Genomic DNA, 23,519 nt, shown 5'->3' with positions numbered 1-23,519 from the left:
AGTGCTTGTATTAGTGACAGCAGAAGTGCTAGGAGGCAGAGGGGGAGGAGGGAAAGGAGGAGATGGGGGTTTTGAAACCTTCCACTGTTCACCCTGCTGGGATATCACCAGCCTTTGCTTGATGCAAGCATAAATTTTAAGCATTGAGTCCAATTCTTTCTTTCCTAACTAGCCCATGACAATTAAAGCAGTGCTGTCTCATCTCCATGAGGATCAAACACAAACGAAAACTTGAGCATTGTGTTGCTCATTAACTCTGTTCACCTAAATTTCTGCCTCTCTGACTTCTGGCCACCTATGGCCCAATGAGAGGTGAACTGAGCCAGAATATTTCATTGTTGGTGTGAGAGCTTTCAGAGCTCTATTCTCTGCTGTCATGACAACCAGCAACATTCAAAATGGTGGCTACTTTCGTATTATGCTGGCTTTTGAAGGGAGGTGGTGTGAACAAAGCACCAGCCAACATGTAATGAATATGTAGCATAAGATAGTAACTTTGTTACAAGACACTGAGGTTTGGAGTCTGTTTGTTACTGCAGCATAATCTAACCTATCCTGTCTAATCCAGGCACTGAATTTGAGTGGCAATGCTATAATATAAAGAGGTCATCTGGATGATCCAGAATACGTTTATATCAAGTTTTTTATATTATTAAAACAGAACACTAAAATGGTCATAAACATAAACATATTGTGGTTATATAAGAAAATGTCCTTATCCTTAGGAGGTGTATTTTGAAGTGTGTAGGAGTAAAATGTTTTCATATCTGTAACTTACTTTCAAATAGTTCAGCAAAAGTGGAACAGAAAGATAGGGAAGAAAGAAGGTTAATAATGTGTAATTCTAAATGAAAGCTATATAGACTGTTCTTGACACTCTTCTGTGGATTTGAGATTTAGAGAGAAAATTATCACAGACAGCTCAGGGAGCCTCAAGAATACATCATTAGCTCTTGGTTTCAGAAGCAGTTCTTATTAGTGGGAGACACTGAAGTATTTTCAGTAAAGAAGGGGCAGGATCATATTTTCAGTCCAAAAGATCAGTCTGGCAGCAGCAGGTGAGCAACCTGCACCAGGTTTTGGCTGTGATGTAAGTCAGATTGACAGTGGGATGGGGAGGAGGCTGTGGATTTGGAACACCTGCAGGAAGCAGAGTGGACAAGGCTTTGTAACAGCTTGTAAGTGGTAAGTGGGGGATCAGTTGCCTCTCCAAAATTCAATTTAATTAATTAAATTAAGGAAAATTGAAAATTCAGTTCTTCAGCCACACTTGTCACATTTCAAGCCATACTTGGGTACTGGCATAGGACTGGACAGAGCACATATCCATCATCACAGATGTTCTCTTGGAATGTGCTGGTCTATACCTTTCCCACTTCATCATACTGCTTTCCCCACCCACTCTCAAATGAATCCGATGTTGTTCCCTGTTCTCTAGAAGCTCACAGACAACCAGATAACCAAAGGATTTTAATACAACGTAGGACTGTGTTGAGATACAATAGAAAGATGTGGAGAGCTTTCTGTGGAACTTCAGAGAAGGAAGCAAGCATTTCTGGGAGAAAGTAGCGTTAGTGGAAACTTGCTGATGACATGAAGGTGAGGAGAGGAGTATGGAGAGGCATGGCAACCTGATGGAGCAGGATCTTTGCCTGCTTGAGGGAGAGAAAGATTGAGGATGGCCTCTTGACTTTCTATCAGCCTTTCCCCAATAGATCTATAGCTTCAATATAATCCCAGTCAAAATCCCAGCATGTGTGTGTGTGTGTGTGTAAATTGGTAAATTGATTGTAAAATTTATATGGAAATGCAAAAGACCTAGAATAACCAAGGTAATAGCAAAGAAGAACAAAGCTAGAAAACCTGCACTACCAGATATTGAGACCCTGTAAAAAGCTGCAGCCAATTAGACAATTTGGTACTGGTGCCAGGTGGGCCAACAGTCCAACAGATGGAACACAGGGTCCAGAAATAGACCCTCACATAGTTTATCACCAGATTTTAACAAAGGTGTCACTGCAGTGCAGTGGGGAAAGGATGGTATTTCAATAAATGATCTGGGTGAACTTGGTTTCTGTATGGAAGAAAATGAACCTTCACTCATACTTCATACCATGCACAAGAATTAATTAGGGATAATCACAGACTTCAACTTGAAACAAATCAAGCATCTAGAAAAAGATATAGAAGAATATTTCATGATCTTAGGATAGGCAAAGATTTCTTAAATAAGGCACAAAAAGCACTATTAATATAAAAGACTGATGAATTGGATATCATCAGAATTAAGAACTTTCATTCATCAAAAGACAACACTGAGGGGCTTCCAGCTGGTGGCGCAGTGGTTGAGAGCCCGCCTGCCGATGCAGGGGACATGGGTTCGTGCCCCGGTCCGGGAAGATCCCACATGCCGCACAGTGGCTGGGCCCGTAAGCCATGGCCGCTGAGCCTGGGCGTCTGGAGCCTGTGCTCTGCAACGGGAGGGGCCACAGTGGTGAGAGGCCCACGTACTGCAAAAACAAAAATTAAAAAAAAAAAAAAAAGACAACACTGAGGACTTCCCTGACGGTCCAGTGGTTAAAACTCTGTGCTTCCACTGAAGGCCGCACAGGTTTGATCCCTAGTCGAGGAACTAAGATCCTGCATGCTGCATGGTGGTGTGGCCGAAAAAAAAAAAAAAAAAAAAGACAACACTGAGAGTGGGAAGGTAAGACACAGAGATGAAGAAGATATTTATCATAGATATATATTGCAAAAGACTCATATCCAGAATATATAAAAAACTCTTACAAATGAATAAATGACAGACAAGCCACTTTTGTGTATGGGGTAAAATACACATAATATAAAATTCGTCATTGTAAATTTTAAAGTATACAGTTCAGTGGCATTAAGGACATCTACAGTGTTGTGCAACCATCACCTCTATCTAATTGCAGAACTTTTCCATCACCTCAAATACCCATTAAGCAGTCACTCCCTATTCCCCCCTCCCTCATCCTCTGGTAACCACTAATCTGCTTTCTGTCTCTATGGATTTGCCTTTTCTGGATATTGCATATAAATGGAATTATACAACGTGAGGCCTTTGGGGTCTGGCTTCTTTCACTTGGCATAATGTTTTCAAGGTTCATCTAGGTTGTGCTTCATTCCTTTTCTGGCTGAATAATATTCTACTGTGTGGTTGCACTACATTTCATTTATCCTTCATCAGTTGATGGACACTTGGGTTGTTTCCACATTTTGACTATTGTTAATAGAGTTGCTATAAACATGCGCATACAAGTTTTTGCACAAGTGTGGACGTATGTTTTCAATTCTTTCAGGATATAACTGAGAGTTGAGTTGCTGGGTCGTATGGTGATTCTATGTGTAACTTTTTGAGGAACTGCCAAACTGTTTTCCACAGGAGCTCCGCCATTAGACATTCCCACCAGCAATGCGTGAGGGTTCCAAATTCCCTGAATATTTATAATAATTATTATTATTTTGTTCTAATGGCTATCCTAGTGGGTGTGAAATGGTACCTCATTGTGGTTTTGATTTGCATTTCTCTATTGACTAATGATGTTGAACATCTTTCCACATGCTTGTTGGCCATTTACATACCTTCTTTGAAGAACCATCTACACAAGTCCTTTGCTCATTTTTAAATGGGGTTGTTTGTATTTTTGTTGAGTTGTAGGAATTCTTTATATATTCTGGATACTAGACCCTTATATATAATTTGCACCTCCCCTTCTGTGGGTAAACAATCCAATTTTTTAAATGGGCAAAAGAATTGCACAGATATTTCACAGAAAAGAATATCAAAATGATGAATAAACTCATGAAAAGTTGCTCACCGTCTTCATGAGAGAAATGTAAATTACAACCACAAAGGGCTAGCACAATATACTCACCAGAATGGCTAAAGTGAAAAAGACTGACATACCAAGTGTTGGTGAGGAACAATGGAATCCTCTCATTCTGTTGATATAGTGTTGATACCGGGAACATGTGTTGATACTGCTTTGAAAAAGTATTCGGCAGTAGTTACTAAACCTAAATATATGTATACTCCATGACCCAGCAATTCCATTCCTGGGCACATACCCAACAGAAGTGAGTGTTACATCTACCAAAGGACATGTTCAAGAATGTTCTCTGCAGCTTTATTCGTAATGACCTCAAACTGGAAACAACCCAAATGTCCGTCAACATAAGATTCCACTAGTATAAAGTTTAGAAACAGACAAAATTAATCCACAATGATGGAAATCAGAATAATGGTTACCCGGGAATTCCCTGGTGGTCCAGTGGTTAGGACTTGGCACTTTCACTGACAGGACGGTGTTCAATCCCTGGTCGGGGAACTAAGATCCTGCAAGCCGAGAGGCGCGGAAAAAAAAAAAAAAAAAAAAAAAAAAGTTACCCTTACGTGGGTACTGACTGTTGGGGGCCACAGGTGAGTGTGTTTAGGTGCTAGAAATTTCATATCTTTTTAAAAAATTGAAGTATAGTTGATTTATGGAAATGTTTCACATCTTGATCTGGATGGATATTCCACAAGTATGGTATATGTACACTGGCACTATATCAGAAAGACTTTTCCTCACCACTTCAGTGGAAGTAGTATATTGCCTCCCCACATCCTGATACTGTGGCCCTGTCTTATTTTTCGTCACAGTAATTATGACTACTCAACTGTCTTAGTCAGCTCGGGCTGCCATAACATAGTGCCACAGACAGGGTGGCCTAAACAACAGACATTTGTTTTCTTGTAGTTCTGGAGGCTGAGAAGTTTGAGATTCAAGGTTCAGGCTGATTCGGTTTCTGGGGAGAGTCCCCTTCCTGGCTGCGTGCTGCTGCCTTCCCAATGTGTGCTCACATGACCTCTTTGTGCATGAGGGGACAGAGAGCAAACAAGTGCTCTTTGGGGTCTCACCTTATGAGTACACTAATCCTACTGGATCAGGGCCCCATCCTTATGACCTCATTTAATCTTAATTAGTTCCTTATAGGTCCTCTCTCGAAAGTCACACTGGGTCTTAGAGCTTCAAGATTAGGATTTGGGGTGGGGGGACACAAACATTCAGTCCATAACACCAACATGCCATGTGTTTGGTTATTGACCTGTTTACCACCCATCTTTACAAATTAGAATCTAGTCTCCCTGAAGGCAAGGACTCCATTTGAGTCAATTTGGCATCCCCAGAACCAATAACAGTGCCTGGTACAGAGGAAGAGCTCCATAAATGTTTGTTGAGTGAATGAAAGAAGGAAGATGGAGTGGTGGTCACTGCAGCCTAGTGCTACTAAGCTCAGTGTCTGGAACATAGCACAATAGGTAGTAAGGCCACCATCATTGTCATTAATCCTCGGGGTACACCACCCAAAGTTCTTGCCTTCAAATAATTTGCATTCTAAAACAAGAAAAAAAATTTATGTGAATTTGTCTGTCTTATATCATGTTCTGTATTGGGTTTTTGAGAAAATTATTTCTTGGATTATCGCTTTATGGTAGGCATCAAGAATATGGGAGTCCAAGTTTAGGAGTTGGTTCTAGTCCTGGCTTCACCATTAAGTTACCGTACGTCCTGATGATTTCCTTTCCCTCTGTGGACCTTGCCTTCCTCAACTTCCTCTCTAATCCAATAGGATTAGTGTCCTTATTAGACTTGAAATGAAGGGTTTTGATTGAATTAAGATCTCTAAGGGCAGTTTTTTGCAGCTAGAAACTGTTACAACCCCCGTAGTGTGCTGTTCTTGTTTCTAGCACTAGGGGGCGGTCAGAACATTGGAACGCATTCTGCTATTGCAGTTCGTGCTGTTAGATGCAGGGGTTGATGCAGAAAGATGATTGCTCTCTGCTTTGGTTCCCCTACCTCTTCTGAAACCTTAAGCTCACAAATCCGAACCTTCTACAGGGATGGCTGGAGACTCAGACTTCCATCAAAGGGAACAGGGCTGAATCGCCCATGAATCTTGGATCCATCACTTTTCTATCTGTCATGGATCACACATGTAGTTGGAGGGAAGGCATGTGAGTGATAAATGGCCTGTGAATGACTAATGGACAACCAGAAAGAGGAACACTAGGGTGTAGACTGAGATTTTGTTTGGAAGAGAAAACAGTTTAGCGATACTCTCTTGCTGTGATGTACCGATAAGACCAGCATGTGATAGGAAGGTCCAATGAGGCCACGCATAGAGAAGAAGAGCCACAGCCTGAATGAAAGGAGAGCAAGTACGCAACTTTGCCCTTGACCATCAGAACTTTGCTTGGAATTTTCACATCCAGGTACAGAATGTGGCTACATTTAGGCACAAATATCAGGTTCCTCTAAGGAAATTTGGAATTAACTAGGGTTTCATTCATGAAAGATATGTCCATTGTATGATGTAGCCACCATCCATTTAAAACCGGATGCAAGTAAATGTGTCCTGTTAGTACTACTGGACTAGAAGTCAGAAGACCTGGGTTCTGTTCCTGGCCTCACTATTTATAAACCTAATGACTAAACGTCTCAGAACCTCAGTCCCCCCACCTATAAAATGGGGATAATTATACCTACTTTACCTATCTCAGGTTATGAAGGTCAAAGACCATATACCTGAAACTACATTGCAAAGGGCAAATACACCATACAAGTCCAAGGGAACTTGATATGGAATTTTGTAGGGATGCTTTTGGGGACATATTTATCCTTTTTTTTGCTCTTCTTTCTACTTTAAAAACATTAAAAAATTTTTAATACAATTTTTAAAGGTTACTTTCCATTTACAGTTATTATGAAATACTGACTATATTCCTCATGTACAATATATCCTTGTAACCTATCTTACACCCAATAGTTTGTACCTCCCATTCCTCACCCTCTCCCCACTTCCCTCTCCCCACTAGTAACCACTAGTTTGTTCTCTATATCTGTGAGTCTGCTTCTTTTTTGTTATATTCACTAGTTTGTTGTGTGTTTTTTTTTAGTTTGTTGTATTTTTTTAGATTCCACATATAAGTGATATCATACCGTATTTGTCTTTCCCTGACTTCTTTCACTTAGCATAATGCCCTTCAAGTCCATCCATGTTGCTGCAAATGGCAAAATTTCATTCTTTTTTTATGGTGAGATAATATTCCATTGTATACACATACCACATCAGCTTTATCCATTCATCTGTTGATGGAACTTAGGTCATATTTATCATCGTGGACTCAGTTAAGGAACGCCAGATTTCTGAGCTCTCATGCATTGTTGGCAAAAACAATGCATGTCACACACCCACTAGATTAAGATGTGTTAAGATGAAAAAGGCACACAATACCAAATGTTGGGGATGTGTGAGTAGTTGGAACTCTCGCATGCTGCTGGCAGGAGTGATGACTGGGACAGCTACTTTGGAAAACTGTTTACTGAAGTTGGCAATTACACAAATTTTATGACCCAGTAGTGCCACTCCTAGGTATTCACTCAACAGAAATGTGTGCATATGTGCACCAAAAGGCATGGACCAGAGCGTTCACAGCAGCACTCTTTGTAATAGCAGCAAACACTGAAAACTGCTCCGAAGCTCATCAACAGTAGAATGGATAAATAAACGGGTATATTTGCACAATGGGATTCTATTCAGCAGTGAGAATGAAAGAACTAAAATTACTTACTGCAATAGGAGGAATCTTATAAATGTCATGTTGAATTAAAAGTGCCAACTCAAAAGACTATGTTCCATGTAATTCCACTTATATTAAGTTCAAAAACAGGCAAAACTCATTTGTGGTGATGAAAGTCACAATACTGGTTACTCTTGGGGGAAGGTAGGTATTAAGAAGGCTTCTGGGTGGGGCAGGATAATGTTTTGTTTCTTAATCTAGTAGCTGGTTACACAGATGTGTTCATTTTGTAAAAATTCATCAAGGTGCACGCTTATGATTTTTTGCACTTCTCTGCAAGTAGGTTAATCTTTGATAAAATAATGTGTATGCCCCCGACGCGGAAACTTTTTTTTTTTTTTTTTTGCAGTATGCGGGCCTGTCACTGTTGTGGCCTCTCCCGTTGCGGAGCACAGGCTCCGGACGCGCAGGCCCAGCGGCCATGGCTCACGGGCCCAGCCGCTCCGCGGCATGTGGGATCTTCCCGGACCGGGGCAGGAACCCGTGTCCGCCGCATCGGCAGGCGGACTCTCAACCACTGCGCCACCAGGGAAGCCCCCGGAAACTTTAAAGAGTTACATTTTTTTTTTTTTTTTTTTTTTTTTTTTTTTTTTTTTTTTTGCGTTATGCGGGCCTCTCACTGCTGTGGCCTCTCCCGCTGCGGAGCACAGGCTCCGGACGCGCAGGCCCAGCGGCCATGGCTCACGGGCCCAGTCGCTCCGCGGCACGTGGGATCCTCCCCGACCAGGGCACGAACCCGTGTTTCCTGCATCGGCAGGCGGATTCTCAACCACTGCGCCACCAGGGAAGCCCCAAGAGTTACATTTTTAAAATAAAATATTTATTAAGCAAATATTGGTGATAACTAGCTTAGATTCAACCCTGTGTCACTTTGCTATAGTGTCTTTTCAAAAAAAATACAGTCACTACAGTTTTCTTTTTATTAGAATTTAGTTGGTATATCTTTTTCCATCCTTTTATTATTATTTTTTAAATAGCTTAATGCCAGCTTTTTTTAAAGATTTTTTTTTTGACGTGGACCTTTTTTTTTTTTTTTTTTTTTTTTTGCAGTATGCGGGCCTCTCACTGTTGTGGCCTCTCGCGTTGCGGAGAACGCACAGGCCCAGCGGCCATGGCTCACGAGCCAAGCCGCTCCACAGCATGTGGGATCTTCCCGGACCGGGGCACGAACCCGTGTCCCCTGCATCAGCAGGCGGACTCTCAACCACTGCCCACCAGGGAAGCTCTGATGTGGACCATTTTTAAAGTCTTCATTGAATTTGTTACAATGTTGCTTCTGGTTTATGTTCTGTTTTTTTGGCCGGGAGGCATGTGGGATCCTAGCTCCCTGACCAGGGATCGAACCTGCACCCCCTGTCTTGGAAGGTGAAGTCCCAACCACTAGACTGCCAGGGAAGTCCCCATCCTTTTACTTTTTTGGTGAATCTTTTTGGCCATGCAGGGATTGAACCCGTGCCACTGCAGCAGAAGTGCAGAGCCTTAACCACTGGACCACCAGGGAAGTCACAGTGAGTTTTTTATTATGATAAAATATACATAACATAAAACTTACCATTTTAATCATTTTCAAGTGTACAATTCAGTGGCATTAAGTATATTCACAATGTTGTACAACTATCATCACTATCCATTTCCAGAGAATTCTCACCATTCCAAACAAAAAATCTGAACCCATTAAACAATAATTTCCCCAGCCCCCAGTAACCACTATTATACTTTCTGTCTCTGTGAATTTGCCTATTATAGATAGTTTATACAAACGAAATAACATAGTATTTGTCCTTTTGTGTCTGGCTTACTTCACTTAGCATGATGTTTTCAAGTTTATCCATGTAGCATGTATCAGAGTCTCCTTTCTTTTTAAGGCTGAATAGTATATGTACTCACCACATTTTGTTTATCCATTCATCTGTTGGACGTTTGGGTTGTTTCCACCTTTTCATTATTGTGAATAACGCTGCTATGGATATTGGAATTCAAATCCCTGCTTTCAGTTCTTTCTGGTATATACCTAGAAATGGAATTGCTGGATTATTTAGTAATTTATATTTAACTTTTTGAGGAACTGCCAAACTGTTTTCTATAGCAGCTGCACTATTTTCCATTCCCACCAGCAATGCAGAGTGTTTCAATTTCTCTGCATCTTTGCCAACACTTGTTACTTTCTGTTTTTGTTTTTTAAATCATGGCCATACTAGTGGCTGTGAAGTAATATCTCACTGTGGTTTTGATTTGGATTTCCCTGATGGCTAAAGACATTGAGAATCATTGCTTGACCTTGTTGGCCATTTATCTATTTCTTTGGTATCACCTCTTTTAAAAGTATGTAATATTTGATGTGCCAAAATATATAAAGGATGATACAATAAACACCTGTGTTTCCACCACATGGCTCAAGAAATAAAACATTCTCCAAGCTGCAGGATTCCCTCTGTGTCCCTTCCCATTCACTTCTCCGCAATGTGAACCCTATCCCAAGCCTGATGTCTATTATTCCCGTGTATTTCTTTATAACTATATCACATCTATATGTATGCCCTACCAAAAAGTAGTACTGTTTTGCATGTTTGTACAGCTTATTTAAATGAAATCATGCAGTGTGTCTTCACCTTTTTATTTAGCATTTATGAAACGACCAAGTTGAGGCATGTAGCTTAGTCCATTCACTTCCCCTGCTCTATGCTGTTTCATGGTGAATGAACCACATCTATCCATTCTTCTGTTAATAGTCATTTTCTCCCCAATTTTTTGCTATTACAAACAATGCTCTCTGAACATTTTGACTCACCTTCTTGTGTGGAGCATGACTTTTTGCAGATATATGCATGTAGGCGTGTGAGTGAGAGGTGGTTTGGGGCAACATATCTTTCGTTTTACGAGATACTATGAAATTACTCTCCAAACCCACCATGCCAACTTACACGCTCCCAGCAGTGTGAGTTTCTGTGGTTTCACATCATTACCAACACTTGGTATTGTCAGTCTTTTTAACTTTTGCCAACTGATGGCCATGAAATGGATCTCACCATGGTTTTAATTTGCGCTTCCCTTTCCATCAGTGAGTTTCTTCACACATTTATTGGCCGTTCACATTGCCTATTCTGTGGCTTGGCTTGCCTGATTGTGTTGTGCCCACTTTTCTATTGGATGCTTATCTTTATCCTATTTGTTCATAGATGCTCTTTAGGTCTTCCTGATACCGATATTTTGTTGATTACGTATTGCAAAAATCTTCCCATCTGTGGTTTGTGTTTTCCCTTTTTAATGATGTCTTTTGTTGAACAGAAGATTTAAAGTTTAATTTGTCTCTCTTTTCCTTTATGGTGTGACTTGTTTAAGATATATTTTCCTACTGCAGAGTCAAAACAATATTTGCCTTTTGAAGTCTTGCTTTTTAAGTTGAGCAATTTAATCTTCTTGGAATTGATTTTTGGGGATGTTGTGATGCAGGGACTCCCTCCCCTCATTTTTCTATTTAGATAAAAAGTTGTCTGTTCACCAGATGTTCAATAATCAATGACAATTGGCTAATGTCATTCCCCTACTTAAAAACCCCTCTGTGGTTCTCCATGCCACGAGGAGAGGTCCCAGTTTCCTTGCTTCAGTCTGCAAGGTGTTGCACATACTCCCCTCCCAAAGTTTCCCCCTCACCTCTCACCATTCTGTGCTCCAGCCACATGGACCAGGCTCTCTATTACCTCGGGCCTTCACTGGTTTTGTTCTCATTACCCAGCATGTCCATATTCTTCTGGTCTCGGTTAATATTAATTGTGATGGGTTGAATGGTGCCCCCCTGCAAAAGATACATACACCCAGAATCCGTAACTATGATCTTATTTGGAAAAAGTGTCTTTGCAAACGTAATAATGTTAAAGATCTCAAGATGAGATCATCCTGGATTACCTAGTAGACCCTAAATCCAATGCCAAGTGTCCTCATAAGAGACAGAAGACAAAAAGCCACACAGAGAGAAGAAGGCTGTGTAAAGATGGAGGCAGAGTTGGAGTGAAGCAGCCGCAAGCCAGGAACTCAGGCAGCCACGAGAAGCTGGGAGAGCCAAGGAAGGATCCTCTCCCGAGAGTCTCTGCAGGGAGCATAGTCTTGGGGACACCTTGATTTCAGACTTCTGGCCTCTAGAACTGTGAGAGACTATACTTCTGTTGTGGTAAGCCCCCAAGTTTGTGGGAATTTGTTCCGGCAGCCCTAGAAGACTCATACGGGTGGGTAGCTGGAGTCGGGAGCGGGGGGTTGATGGATTGGGAGCCCAGGCTGGAGGGCTGAAGAAGATGAGGTGGGCCACAAGATTCAGCCTGTCCAAACTCCCAGCCAGGAGGAAGTACACTCCCTCACTTCTAGGAAGAGGGCGCAGCAGCCAGGGAGAGGATGTAAGTGACAGGGCCACAATGGAAGGAACCTTGGCTCTCAGTGTCCCCAGTGAAATGAATGAATCCACTCCAGACCCCTTGAGATACCTCACCTACAGAGGAGAGCGGCAGGAGGGACCCCAGGGAGGCCCAGGGAGCACGGGGTAGTGAGGGAGTGGACACTTCAGCTATCACAGTGGGCCAGAGAGCGGCAGACAAGTCTCAAAGACAGGCTAAGGACTAACCAGTGCGCAGCTAACGGCAGAATAGGTAAGGTCCAAGGGGCAGCAGTGCAGAGGTGGATGCTTGCAGACTAGAGGACAATTCCAGGACGTGGCAGCGGGAGGCTCTCTGTGTCTTTGAGCTTCTTTGATCCCTGGGCCACTTTGGTGGAGACAGAGCCTTGGGCACCAACAGGGTCATGTCTGTTTAAACAAAATTAAACACTGGAGGTAAATCATTAACTCACTGAAGAAACAGACAGGAGCGTAGGCCGCTCCAGCACGAGGATGTGAGAGCCTCCTGGATGTTAAGAAGTCCCACTTATCAGGAGAGGCTGCCACTCAAGGTTCCCACAGGCTTGTGGGAGCATTTTCTGAGCAACTTCTCTACAAAGGAGTCACAGTGCAGGTGTTGTGCGGACAGAGGCATGGACAGTCAGAATCTGCCCTCAGCTCAGAGCTGGGGGTACCAGAGCTCGCAGCCATAGTGGGTATCCACGTGCTACCATGGGTATGCCATCACCGTGCCCTCCACAACAGATCATGATCTCATCTAATCCTCATGCCGACCCTCTGAGGTAGGGTGACGACTGCCCACATTTCACAGACCAGGGAAACCAAGCCCAGAGAGGGAGAGAACTTGGCCCGGTCACACAGCTTATCAGTGGTGGGGAAAACAACAGAGCTGGATTTAGCAAAAAGGGGAATGAATTAAGGTTCAGGGTGTGTTTAGGACCTTAAGGGCAGCAAGCATAGCTGGGCCTCTTAAAAGACAGGGGCCAGGACCAGAAAAGCTATCAGGAGGCCAGGAGGCCACTCTCCCCTTCTCTCTCTTTTTCTGGGATTACATAGTCTCCAACTCTACTTCTAACTGAACATTAAATTTTTTATTCTTTTTTTTTTTTTTTTTTTTTTTTTTTTTTTTTTTTTTTTGCGGTATGCGGGCCTCTCACTGTTGTGGCCTCTCCCGTTACGGAGCACAGGCTCCGAACGCACAGGCCCAGCGGCCATGGCTCACGGGCTCAGCCGCTCCGCGGCATGTGGGATCTTCCCGGACCAGGGCACGAACCCGTGTCTCCTGCATTGGCAGGCGGACTCTCAACCACTGCGCCACCAGGGAAGCCCGAACTGAACATTAATTTTATTCATCCCTGTTTTTGGGTTAAGAGCAAGGGTGATAGCATCAGAGCTGGGTCCAATCCTAGCCTCACCATTTATTACCTCTGCGACCTCAGGCACGCATGCCACTTCCCCACCACTAAATGGGGTTGCTGTGCTTCCCATGGAGGGATCAAAGGTGATAACACGTGCAAAGCCCTTGGCACAAAGCCTGGCACATAATAAATGCTCAACAAACAGGAGTTGCTCTTATCATCTCACATGGTAGGAAACAGCCTCCCCAGCCCTCCCAGCTCCAACACTGCCCATCAATTCACTAGCACCTGGTCCTGACTTCTTCAGAGAACCAGCTATCGCAAGGGAGGGTGCTTTTGTTCAAACACAGTCTCAAGTGAGTGTGGATTAGCTTGAAGAAAAGTGGAGATGAGGGAATTCCCTGGTGGTTCAGTGGTTAGGAGTCTGCCTTCCAATGCGGAGGATGCAGGTTCGATCCCTGGTCGGGGAACTAAGATCCCATGTGCCATGGGTCAACTAAGCCTGCGTGCCACAACTACTGAGCCCACAGGCTCTAGAGCCTGCTCCACAACTAGAGAGAAGCCTGTGCGCTGTAAAGAAGAACCTGCATGCTGCAACAATCATCCCGCCTGCCACAACTAAGACCCGAAGCAGCCAAATAAATAAATAATTTTAAAAAATAATAATACTTTATAAAAAAAGAAAAAAAGTGGAGATGAGAAGTTGAGCAGACTAGTCAAAAGGTTTCTATTACAGAAATTTCAACTGCAAGTTCTTGTGGTCAGAAAACTGGTTGGCCAACCTTTCCAGATCCCTCCATTGTGAACCCTTTGGGTGTGGAGGGAGGGCAATCAGGCCAAGGGAGAGCAGGATGAAGGCTTAGAGGTGGCTGCTGACCTATAGGCTGTGGAAGGTGCAGAAGAGACAGGAGGGATGGTTTGAATGTCAGGACTTTAGTTTGGCATAGACTGAAGAGCCATTCATTCATTTAGCAAATATTTATCATGTGCCAACCATACAAGGCATTTTGGCAGGAATTACCTAAGTGAAAGGCATAGTCGTTGTCCTCAAGGAATTAAATGATCCAGTAGGAGGAAACAGACACACAAATGGAGGAATGTTGTCAATGTGATCGAAACTCTAAAAGGGATCTGCTTAAGGTGCCAGGAGAACAGGGGAGGAACACCTGTCCATGCAGGGGTAGGGAGCCGGGGAAGGAGGAAGTGACTATGGCATCTAGTTTTGCTTTTGTGGGTTTTGCCTGCCCAGCATCCATTCCCCCTCCAGTCATCAGTCAATCTCAGTCCCTGTGGCTGGAAGGGACTGACCCTCTTCTCCAGCTCCAAAGAGCGCCTTGAGCCAGGCCTAGTTAATCAGCATAGTCCATCCCCCTGGCCATAGTGATTGGTTCACTGTGGTGTATGTAAACCAGCTCTGGCTAATGAGAGTCAAGTTATGACGGGGTGGAAACGAGAGTAAAGAAGCTCTGTCTTCCCTGGGAGTTTTGACAACGTGGATGATGTGAGCCTGGAAGACAGGGGTTGCTGAGTAGAAACCGAGAAAAATGACGTCATAGAAGAAAGCAGAGCTGAGAGCTGGAGAAAGAAGGTGCTTGATAACATTCTTTGAGCCCCTGAACCCAGCTGTGTCTGAAACCAAAATTATCTCTGGACCTTGCAGTTATGTGAATCATTAAATCCACTGCCCCCTTTTATTTTTGCTTAAGGCTGTTCGAGTTGCATTTCTTTTATAAGAGAATGGATTATGTTTAGTCTCTCTCCCATCTCAGACTTACAATTTTTTCCTTTATTCAAACAATTCTGAATAACAGTTTCTTCTGTACATTCCAGGAAAAAAAATGTATATATACATATATGTTTGTTTGTTTTACAGAAATGGAATATCTAACCATAAGATACCTCCATCTCATGACCCTGCTTTTCCCCATTGAGTTATTCATCTTGAATCCCTGGCTTTCCTTTTATATACTTTAATTGCATTTATATATAATGCTGAGTTTTTTCCTAAATTAGTTACTTTTAACTTTATAAAAGGATATCACAATGAATATAATCTTTGTGGATCTTTTTTTCACTTAATATTATATTGCTAATATTCATCTATATTGTTCTAGGTCGTTGAAGTTTACTTGTTTTGACTGGTATAATATTTCATTGCATAGATATGTCAGAGTTTATTCATTTCGTTCTTATGTTGATGTGCATTTGGGCTATCTCCCAAGTTTTTGCTCTTGTGAGTAACGCTTCTCTTAACATAATTCATATCACATTATACAATAGCCTATAGGTTATTTTCAAGGTCTTAGTTTTCATTTCATCCAAAATGAAATTCAATGGGATCATGGGTGGTATTCTATTATTAAAACTAATTACCTAACTAAATAAAAGTGGGCCATGTATGGACCAATAATGTGTCCAATAATGTGTGTGCCAAAGCTAATTTAATTCTGTATACCTGAGGACCAGAGAGAAAAATAAATTGGGAAAATACTGTGTATGTTATAATGCACACTGTATTTTGCATGTAACAATATGTCTTGGAACTCTTGCTGTATCAGTGCATATAGCACATCCTATATAATTTTTAACTGTTATGTAATATTCTGTTAATGGACATATCATAATTTAAATACTTAAAAATTTTTATCATGGAAAATTTCAAACATATACAAGAGAACAGCAAAAGGGAGTTCCATGTATCCAACACCCTGCTTCAGTAATTATCATCATCTGGTCAATCTTGTTTCATCTGTACCGCATCCCTGCTCCCTCCCCCAGTACATTATTTTGAAGCAAATCTTGACTATCTTATCATTTGTCCATAACTTGCACTCTATTGGTGAACACAGGTTGTTTGCACTCTTTGGCTGCTATGAACAGTGCTACAGTGAGCATCCTTATAAATAAAGCTTTACAGCAAGTGTAAGGGAATCTGTAGAATAAGTTTACACTAGTGGGCTTGTTTGATCCAAAGGGCAAATGAATTTTAAATTCTGATAGATTTTGCCAGATTGTCTCCTAAAGGGATTGACCCAGTTCCCACTCTGCATCATCAATTCTTTGGCATCTTTTTAAAAAAAAATATTTATTTATTTGGCTGCACCGGGTCTTAGTTGTGGCATGCGGGATCTAGTTCCACTGACCAGGGATCAAACCCTGGTCCCCTGCATTGGGAGAATGGAGTCTTAACTGCTGCACCACCAGGGAAGTCAATTCTGTGGCATCTTTTAAACCTCTTTCTCATTCAATAATGAGAAATTCATTTCAGGTTGCTGTTTCTTGATTTTTCTCTTCTTCCTTCTATCTAAGATGAAAACAGGAAAGATGCCCAGAGGCAGGAAAAAGTATGAAAGGTAGAAGTAAGGCCACTCGGGCTTCCCTGGTGGCGCAGTGGTTGAGAGTCTGCCTGACGATGCAGGGGACACAGGTTCGTGCCCCGGTCCAGGAGGATTCCACATGCCGCGGAGCGGCTGGGCCTGTGGGCCGTGACCGCTGGGCCTGTGGGCCGTGACCGCTGGGCCTGTGTGTCTGGAGCCTGTGCTCCGAGACGGGAGAGGCCACAACAGTGAGAGGCCCGCGTACCGGAAAAAAAAAAAAAAGAAGAAGAAGTAAGGCCACTCATAAAGCTGTCCTTGGGAAAGGACTGTCAGCTCCTTGGGGCCTGGGGGCTGTGGCTTCCAAGAGCCTCAAGGCTCCAGCTGACCAGGGCAGGAGAAGGTGGCACTGCTGCAAGCCAGTGCCCCAAACACACAAACAAATAAAGCAGAAGTGTGGGATTTCTCTCTTCCACGGCACTTCTGTGCCCAGTGTGTAATTGTTGCCAGACAGCACTTGTACATAAATGAGGAGATGTTGAAGGCTGGGGAAAGCTGTACTCTATAATTTGTGTCCATCTATTAGCTTGTTGTGGGTTCTAGGTCTTGGTTTTCTTATCCGTCAAACAAACAACACTAAGGTGCTTTTGAGCAGTAAAATGGGAGGCCTCTCTGAATTCCATGTCACATTTTGGAGATTACAGTTTCGTTGTTTTCTATGTAGTGAGCTATTTCCTGCAAGTTTTCTCAAATTGAAATGACAAGGAACTCTAGTCTGAGTATGTACTCATTCATTCATTCATCCACTCAGTTAATATGTTGAATACTTTTCTTTTTTTTTTTTTTTTTTTTTTGCGGTACGCGGGCCTCTCACTCTTCGGAGCGCAGGTTCCAGACGTGCAGGCTCAGCAGCCGTGTGGCTCACGGGCCCAGCCACTTCGCGGTACGTGGGATCCTCCCGGACCGGGGCATGAACCTGTGTCCCCTGCATCAGCAGGCGGACTCCTAACCACTGCGCCACCAGGGAAGCCCTGAATACTTCTTTATTTTAGATCTTTTGTTTTGGAATTCTTTCTTTCATTTTTCTTGACTTGCAAAAATTTTGGGGGGGTTGATAGATACTAGAGATCTCAAGATGAAACTGATTGACTCAATTGCTTTTAGCAAAATGTGGGTTTCTCAATCTCAGAGCTTCTTTGGTTTTATGGGGTGTGTGTGTGTGTGTGTGTGTTTACTTCCTATTGCTGCTGCTGCAACTATCATTGAACTAGGCACCTTTTTTACTGTTGTATTTGTCATGAGTCTTTTAAAAAATATATTTATTTATTTATTTTGGCTGCACCGGGGTGGTACGTGGGATCTTTTTTTTTAGTTGCAGCAAGCAGACTCTTAGTTGTGGCATGCGTGCAGGATCTAATTCCCTGACCAAGGATTGAACCCAGGCCCCCTGCATTGGGAGCACGGAGTCTTACCCACTGGACCACCAGGGAAATCCTATGAGTCTTTTGTCATAGGGATGGATCCAGGGGATCAAAGGATGCAGCCAGTACCCTTCTTATTCTTATTTGTCTCATCTCAGCTTGCCTCTACTTCTCTTTCTTCTCCTACAGTAGCAGCATCTTCTCTGTGGTTGGGGAAAATGGCCACAAATACCTTAAATTTACATAATCCTTAGGGTTTGAGATCCCATGGGGGAAGACAGACCTTCTCTCCCTCAGTTTCCAAAAAGATCAAATTTTAGGGAAGACTCTGGTTGCCCCTGCTTTGGTCACATGCCTACCTCTGAACCAATCACTGTAGCTAGAGGAGTCGAGTACTCTGGCCATTCTGGGCCACGTGCCCACCTAAACTGGGGAGCTGAGTCCTGTGTTTGACAGCCCCAGAGAGATGGTATGGGCCAGGAAGAGGTGGGTACCCACAGGAAGAGATGCTGAGTCAACAATTCCTGTTCGTTACCACTTCTCTGCAAGCTGATGGGGCTTTCCAGCCAGGGTGAATGGAGTGTGCATTTCTGCATTCTCACCCCAAATCCTTCTTCTGTCTTATTGACTCACCTCTGTTCTAAGCCACCTTGTCCTATACAGTTGGAGAAAAGCAAGTGATTGGCCTTTACTTTCTTCTAGTGTTTTCACTCAATCCCTTTTTTCCTTCAAACAGAGGTATAATCAGTGTTAAAGCCACCTGGCTCATCTATCTTTCAAAGCTCCAATGACTCCCTTATCTACTATCAGCCTTTCTTTGTCAAGTGGGTATGTGATTACTTTTCCATCTCAATTAAATATTGCATCCTGAAGATAGGTTCCTCCTGTGGTCAGAGGTACAGCCCACACATACAGCTATCTCCTTTGTATAGTGCAGCATTTATACTTCTCAGATATTGGGGTTTCTTCCTTTTCCTCTACCTTAGCAGCCCAGAAGCAACAGTTTTACGACCTGGTTCAATCAGCATTTGCTGTCACTCAGTCTGTGTCTTTTGGGCACAAAATGTGTTGCTTTTTGGACCTGTAGGTGTGTTTATTTGGCCCCACACAGCAATATAAATATTTTAAATCTATTGTAAACATTTTAAAACCAGGAGACACTACAAATACATTTGGAATTTTGCTTGTTTTGAGCAACTCGGAAGATCTGTGAACCTGGGCCCCAGAGCAATGATGCTTGGGAGTGGCCCTCTGGACCGGCCATGCGTTCCCAGGCCACCACTCCCAAGGGTGTTCCTGCCTGAGGCCCCTTTGCCATTTACCTTCTTATTTGCTGGTTATTTTTGCTTACACCTGGCCCACCTCACTCAGTCACATTCCCTGCCTGGCCCCTGGAGCATTGTTTGAGTTTGTGACTCCTGGTTGGGTGGCCATTGCAAATCAGGGACAGGTTGAAGCAGGGTTTAAACCACTGATGAATCGGGCCCAGATTGGCCTTCTGCCTCAAGGCTCAAAGTCGACGTAGATTGATGATATACTTCAAAGGCGGAAGAGACACTTCTAAGAGTTTTGAAAGAACTGCCGCTACTTGTCCGTGTAACATCTATTGTACCTTTCAAGAGAATTATATGATCTTTAAATACAATAAATTAAAGTTTCCAGAAATAGATATAAATACTGTGGAAGAATGCTAGCATGTCTTAAATTTGAATCGCCTTAAAGAAACAAGATGAGATTCAAACTCTTAAAATTACGTTGTAAAATAAAGTAGACTTTATTGTAATCTTTTATGACTTCTCTAACTGCCCCACAGAGACATCAATGTTTGCAGAAGGATGGAAGGAGAGAAGAAAGGAAGGAAGGAAAAAGGAAGGAAGCTACATGAATATGGGGACTTGCCAACTGATTTTTTTTTAAGATTTTTTTTTGATGTGGACCATTTTTAAAGTTTTATTGAATTTGTTAAAATATTGCTTTTGTTTTATGTTTTGGATTTTTGGCCACGACTCATGTGAGATCTTATCTCCCTGACCAGGGATCGAACCTGCACCCTCTGCATTGGAAGGTGAAGGCTTAATCACTGGACCTCCAGGGAAGTCCCGTGGCCAATCCATTATTAAAATTTTAATTTTTACTTGTAAATAACTAGAAGAAGAAGTTGCAAAAATAGTACAGAGAGGTTCCGTGTTCCCATTACCTAGATTCCACTAATGCTAACACCTTCCATAACTGTAGGCCAATCCCATTTCATATTCCAGTGGCACATAGAAGGTGTTCAATATAGTTTTTTGAGGGGACTTCCCTGGTGGTCCAGTGGTTAAGACTTCGCCTTCCAATGCAGGGGGTACAGATTTGATCCCTGGTCAGGGAGCTAAGATCCCACATGCCTAGCGGCCAAAAGCCAAAACATAAAACAGAAGCAATATTTTAACAAATTCAGTAAAGACTTTCAAACATTTAAAAAAAAAAAAAGGTTTATTGAATGAATATGTTTACATATGGAAAATGAATGTTATCTGTTGACTTAGCAGGTTGGTTGCTCTTTTTTATTTTATTACCTTTGAATAGGTAATATATGTGCAGGGAACAAATTCAATATGTTCAAAGGGTATACAGGGAAGAGTATGTCTCCCTCCTTTCCCTGCCTCCCAGTCACCCAGATGCCTCCAGAGGCAACCATTTATTCATTTCCTATAGCTTCTTCCACACATTGTTCATGTTTGCAAGTTCATACCTCATGTATCTGTTGCCTCCTCACCACCCCCCTCCATTGTCGAATACCATATGCACATCTTCTTCACTGGGCAATATATATTGGAGATCATTCTATGTAAGTTCATAGAATGCTTCTTCATTCTTTTTAATGACTATTTAATATGTGTTCCATGATATAATAAATGGATGTATCATAAAAGAATTTATTTAGCTAATCCCCTATTGATAAGCATTTAGACTGTTTCCTGTCTTTTATTATTAAAAGCAATATGGCTGTGGGACTTCCCTGGTGGTCCAGTGGTTAAGACTCTGTGCTTCCACTCTTCCACTGCAGGGGATGTGGGTTTGACCCCTGGTCCCTAGTTGTTGAACTAAGATCTTGCACGCCAAGGCTTGGGGTTAGGGGGAGGGGAGACAATACTGCTGTGAATATCCATGTCTGTTTCGATTTAAGCAGATACAGTCTCTCTTTTTTAAAAATTTTATTTAAGCATAGTTGATTTACAATGTTGTGTTAATTTCTTCTGTACAGCAAAGTGACTCAGTAATATATACATATATATATTCTTTTTCATATTCTTTTCTATTATGGTTTGTCACAGGATATTAAATATAGTTCTCTGTGCTATACAGTAGGACCCTGTTGTTTATCCATCCCATATATAATAGTTTACCTCTGCTAATCCCAAACTCCCATTCCTTCCCTCCCCTCCCCACCTCCCCCCGGCAACCACAAGTCTGTTCTCTATAACAGATACAGTCTCTTTAGGTACTAAAGCATATGTTTTATGGATCTGAAATCCCCAAACTTCGCTATTTGGTCATGTAAATAGAACTTTGATGGCAGAAAATTTCCTGAAGCTTTGTGTGGTTTCTGGCCTAAGTAAGTGAGATTTGTTCAAAGTCTGGCTGGTAGCTTTAACTGATGCTGATGCACCTGTTCTCCGTTATTTTCCTCTGAGCTGTGTCTGATAAGTAGAGAAAGGAACAAGGTAAGTTATACTCAGGATGATTAGGGATGTGCCTTGAAGGATAGTGAATGTGCATTGTTTCTCTTCACTCCTATCACTTGATCCAGCTCGCTGATCCAGCCCTTGCTCCTAGCCTATGTGTCTTCCCTCTTATTTGAAGTTATCTTCTATCTTCCCTTACTGCCCAGCAGATTTTGGTGACATTTCATTACTCAGTAAACACCTCCATTTCTAAACAGCTTTACACTGCTGGGATGAATCTTATTACCTCTGTGTTGATGACCTGTGTCTTATTAACTGTACCTTTCTTTAAGCAGATTTTAAAAAATCTAAACCGGTTTCTTTTTTGACCCTTGACTGGGTTTTCATCACAGTCCCTGAGGGAAAGACTGTTGCTCTTCTCCATGTTCAGAGTTTATTTTGGTTCCATGAAGCCCAGTGCTCCTAAACAGCTGTTAACAAGCTGCCCCAAATGCCTGCAAAATGAGAGGGTTACACAACAATGAGCTTATCACTCATTCATTTAGTCATTAATTCATGCAACAAATATTTATATTGAGTGTGGACTCTGGGCCAGGCAGCCTCAGCCTAAGTCAGTGAACAAGACAAGATCTTTGCCATTATAGAGTTTGTTCTCCAGCATGTGTGTTTATGGGGCATGGAGGAGAGACAAAAATAAATAAGCAAATTATTTAGTATGTTAGGAGGTGATAAATGCTATGGAGTGGGGGGATGAGCAGGCCAAAGGAGGTTGGGATTGGGGTGACAGGGGGCATACTGCTGTTTTTGCTGAGGGTGTGAGATTTGAACTAAGACTTCAAAGAACACAGAATATCCTTACACAGTATCTTGTGTGTTATGTGTATGTTTGCATGAAAAAGACCACTAATGACTTTATATTTATTGAACAACTGTACTGAGATATAATGCTCATACCATTAAACTCATCCTTTTAAAGTGTAGAATTCAGTAGTTTTTAGTGTATTTACAGAGTTGTGCAACCATCACCATTATCTAATTCTGGAACATTTTCATCACCCCCAGAAGAAACCCATTAGCAGTCACTACCCATTCCTGCCTCTCCCCGGTCCCTGGCAACCACTAATCTACTTTCTGTCTCTGTAGATTTGCCTATTTTGGACATTTCATATGAATGGAATCATGTACTATGTGGTTCTTTGTGACTGGTTTCTTTCACTCAGCATGTTTTCAAGGTTCATCCATGTTGTAGCATGCATCAGTACTTCATGCCTTGAAGAATAATATGCCATTGTATGGATATACCACATTTTGTTTATCCATTCATCAGTTGATGGTGACCTTGAATTTTAAATATTGCAGAGTGTCATGGATGGGCTGTAGTGATGGACCTCTCTGTTAAGGACTGGACTGTGCCATGTAGAGGGAGCCCATTGTCAGGACTGATGTTGCCCAGTCCAGTCAGCACTGGTTAGGCTTGGTTCTGGAGAAACTAAAAAGCCACCATACTCAAAACCCTGCTTTTCCAGGTGCTTCCCTCCTGAGCAGTAGCTCTGGGTGGTCCAAATGCGGCAACACAGACCTGTGGGTTTTTTTCGAGTGTATTTTCTATTCCACATTTTTTCTACTTTAAATTGTAACCTTGGTTAAGTTGTTTACCCAAGACAATTCGCAAAGAGTTTTCTTTTCTTTTTAATATTTTGGGTGTGGTAGCAAGTAGAAGCAGATC

Source organism: Kogia breviceps, chromosome 15, assembly GCF_026419965.1.
Source record: "Kogia breviceps isolate mKogBre1 chromosome 15, mKogBre1 haplotype 1, whole genome shotgun sequence".
In the NCBI taxonomy this organism is placed as follows: Eukaryota; Metazoa; Chordata; class Mammalia; order Artiodactyla; family Physeteridae; genus Kogia; species Kogia breviceps.
This window is presented reverse-complemented; position numbering follows the sequence as displayed.